This window comes from Austrofundulus limnaeus, unplaced genomic scaffold, assembly GCF_001266775.1.
Source record: "Austrofundulus limnaeus strain Quisiro unplaced genomic scaffold, Austrofundulus_limnaeus-1.0 Scaffold282, whole genome shotgun sequence".
In the NCBI taxonomy this organism is placed as follows: domain Eukaryota; kingdom Metazoa; phylum Chordata; class Actinopteri; order Cyprinodontiformes; family Rivulidae; genus Austrofundulus; species Austrofundulus limnaeus.
Window position 1 is genome coordinate 602872 of NW_013952684.1, and position 4073 is coordinate 606944.

At 33.5% G+C, this 4073-nt stretch overlaps 1 protein-coding gene across 2 annotated transcripts in view; it reads left to right on the top strand.

The window, feature by feature from the left end:
* Nucleotides 1–3098: 3098 nt before the first annotated feature.
* Nucleotides 3099–4073, top strand: part of rif1 (replication timing regulatory factor 1) — a 101052-nt gene continuing 100077 nt past the window's right edge. For both annotated transcript variants that reach the window (XM_014021208.1, XM_014021207.1), the window contains exon 1: nucleotides 3099–3341. The gene's annotated coding sequence lies outside the window, so the exon portion shown is untranslated. The remainder of the gene's footprint in view (nucleotides 3342–4073) is intronic.

Consider the following 4073-nt stretch of genomic DNA (forward strand, 5'->3'; position numbering starts at 1 on the left):
TATTAAAAGTTTATTTAAGCATGTATTTATTACAAATTTATTTTAAGTATAATTTTAAAAAGTATGTTAAAGCACAACATATTTTTAATACACTTGCAGTAAGCATGTTAGAAATTTAAATGTACAATAAGCATACTATATGAATTTGCAATATACTTTGAATGCCTTAAGCGCACTTCTTTTTTACCTGGGCAATCTTTCAGAAGTCTTAAAAATGTTAACACATTGTAAATAGGATGACTGTAATTCATCTCAAAATATACTAAAATAATTGGTGACATTTATTTTTTAAAATATTTACATGCAGACATTCCCCTTTGACAGACATTTAGATATAGATTTAACATATATTTAACATTTACCATTAAATATGATAAAAATGCACTAAATGTGAAGAAAGTGCACTGATTTTTTTCTTGGTTTAAAATTTACACTTGGCACCTCATAAATTAAAGTGTAAATATTCATGACAGTAAAAGCTGCAACTTAATTCACATAAAAAGGTGGGAATTTGAAATATTTATTTATTACAGGCTTTTTCTTCTGTAGTAGGCGGTCCAGGAAGTGACGCAGCGGGGTCAAAGATTACTTCATGCGCCTGACCGCCTGTATCGCGTTGGCAGTTCACAGTGGTGAACATCTTACAGATATTCATAGACAGTAAAAAAAAATACAAAAACTTGGAAATTATAAAAATATTTTTGGAAAAATGTCAAAAATGCATGTCAACATTAGACATGAACATAACCATGAAAGAAATGAAAACGGTACTGAAAGGGACAGGATACTCAGCTCCAGGAGAGGATGAATTGTGTTATGCTATGTTTCGACAGATTCCAAATGTAACATTGAAGTTAATACTGCAATTATTTAATAAAATATGGAATGAAGGTTTAATACCAAATAGCTGGAAAAGGGCAATAATACTTCCGTTTAATAAACCAGGGAAAGATCCTATTAGTCCAAATAATTATAGACCAATAGCTATAACTTCTCCTTTAAATAAATGGATGGAGAAAATAATAGTCAATGGATTAGGATATATTCTTGAGCACAAGAAACTAATGAATGGATACCAGTGTGGCTTTAGAACAGGGAGATCAACAATGGATGTTCTAACTAGAGTATGTAATGATATAGAGAAAGCTTAAAAAATGAAGGAGGTAATGATTATAGTATTTTTGATATAGAAAAAGCATATGATTCACTGTGGAGAGAAGGACTACTTATAAAAATCAATCAGATGGGAATTAGTGGAAAGATGTATAATTGGATAGCAAATTTTTTGMTGGATAGAAAAATAAGAGTTAAGATTGGGTAGTAGGAAAAATTAAGAAGGCAATTAATAAAGTGGAAAAATGGTCTTATGAATGGGGTTTTAAATTATCAGCAAGCAAGTCTTGTTTTATGGTTGTTACAAATAAAATAAATATCGATACAGGAACAATAACATTAAACGGACAACCTTTGGAAAGGGTTAAAGAATTTAAATATTTAGCATTATGGTTGGATAGTTCTTATACATGGAAAACACATATAGAAAACTTAGAAACTAAATGTAAGAAAGTTATAAATTAACTAAAGGCTGTGGCTGGAAATAATTGGGGTGCAGATAGAGAGTCATTATTAAACATATATAGGGCTCTTATGAGATCAATAATTGATTATGGCAGTTTTATATATGGAGCAGCAGCTAAAACAACACTACAAAAGATAAATAGACTACAGAGTAGGGTTTTACGTATATGTACAGGAGTGGTGAAAACAACACCTATTAATGCTCTTCTAATAGAGACTGGAGAGACCCCGCTGGAAATGAGAAGAATAAAATTAGCTTTAGTATAGTGAATGAAAATTAAAAGTAATGAAGAAGAGAATGTAACATCAATTATATTACAAAACTGTTGGGAATATGTAAAGTTCCAGAGCAATGGATTTGGATGGACGATAAGTAAACTGACCAAAATGGATTAGAGGATAAGAAAATAGCTCAGATTAATCCAGTTAGTGCTATTCCTCCATGGCTATTCCCTGAGGTTAATGTAGACATGAGACTTCTTAAAATGAAAAATGATTGGAATTTAAATGAAATAGGGGTAAAGACAGATGAATATTTAAGAAAATCATATTACAACTACCTCAAAATTTATTCAGATGGTTCTAAAAATCTCAAAGGACGTGTGGGAATAGGAATAAAAATACCAGAATTTGAAATTCACATCTCCAAAAGACTATCAGATCACCTATCTGTTTWCACAGCAGAAATGATGGCAGTTATACTAAGCTTACAGTGGGTAGAGGAGGTTCGACCAGACAAGGGTGGTGATATGTACAGATTCAAAAGCAGTATTAGAAAGTATTCAGGGAGAAGGAAATAAAAGGAAAGATTCAGTATTAGAAACTCTGTATAGTTTGTTTAGATTGTATAGAGGTGGCATTGATGTTTGGTTCTGCTGGGTACCAGCCCATGAAGGGGTTAAAGGAAATGAAAAAGCAGATAAATTAGCAAAAAAGGCATTAGAAATAACAATGACGATTATAGTTCCTTTTGGGAAAGGGGAAGGGAAATCATTTATTAAAAATAAAGAAATAGAAAAATGGCAAAAAGGGTGGAATGAAGATAAGAAAGGGAGAAGATTATATAAARTWCAAAAGTCAGTATTAATTAGAAATATTAATGAGAGAAACAGAAGGGAAGAAATAATTATGACCAGATTAAGAGTAGGYCAYACCTATTTAAATGACACCTTATATTTAATAGGGAAGAAAAGTAATGATAAATGTGAAGGATGTGGAGAGAAAGAAAATGTAGAGCATGTATTAATGAACTGTGTAACATATGAATCTGAAAGGGAGAATTTAAAAAGAATGGTTGGAAGGACAGGTCAAGAATGGAGTCTTAAAGGAATATTAGGAAATGAAGGAAACATAATGGATATTTATAGATTAAGTAAATCATTATTTATTTTTCTTCAAAATACAAGATTAATAAATAGAATTTAATAGATGTGAAGAAATGTTGCTCAACACTCGTGTACAGTAGGTGGCGGTATGCACCTCCAAGTTGCTTGCTATCCGCCATATTAGAAAAGGAGAAGAAGAAGTAGTATCGCTTTGGCGCCAGCAGTTTTCGCGGGGTGAGGTGCCTTGGAGCAGTACAGAAAAACAGAGAGCGCAAAAACGGAAAAAATAAAACAAAACAAAACGTGACTGCTTATAAAAGCGGATTACGGAGTACGGTCGTGCGTAAACCCCAGTGGAGAGGTGGACAGAAGTTCGTCTCGGGTTGATGGTGGCCTGTGGGGGGAGGCTGGAGTTTGAATCGTGTTCCTCAAGTTAAGGTAAATATAGGATTTCTTGTGTTAAATGGCCAGGCATGATTTAAACCTTTGTCCCGTGTAAGCATTCCTCGTTACATATAAGCTTCATTCAACATGCACCCTGATGCTAGCCAAGCTAACTGTGTTAGCCAAGTTAGCAGGCTGCTGTGAACAGAGCTGCTGATTCTTGGGGTAAAAAAAACAAACTTACAAACCAGACCAAACTTACAGTCGCGCTTGTATTGACCAATGCTCAATGGTAAACAGTGGCGGATCTAGGATTTTTAGGTTCATTTGTTCAACATCCTTGCACACAAATCCCTTGTTTTGGTAAGGTGTGTAGATTTAACCAGTCACACGTTTAAACACTTGAAAAGTGATTTTAGTTTAAAAAAAGCTTGTACAGTAAAGTCTCCTTACCAATTTTACATTCATTTTTACTGTAAATAAATTAAATACTCTCAAACACAGCATGCAAGAAAATCCAGTCATCCTTTGTCAATTGAAAGACTTTTTGTAGGATAGATGGTTTTCGAATGACGTAGCGACCAGCAGATCACGTGATCAAATCGCCATATTCGTGGCTGCGAATGCGGAAGAGGAGATAATCTACAGCACAGAAATGTAAACAGTCTAGATTGTTTATGTAGTATGTTTCTGTTATAAGTTGTTTTAAGAGTCATGGAGAAAGTTTGCGTTCGAGTTAGTTACAAAACTGTGCTGCTCGTATGCCAGAGAGACGCTCTTAAAAAA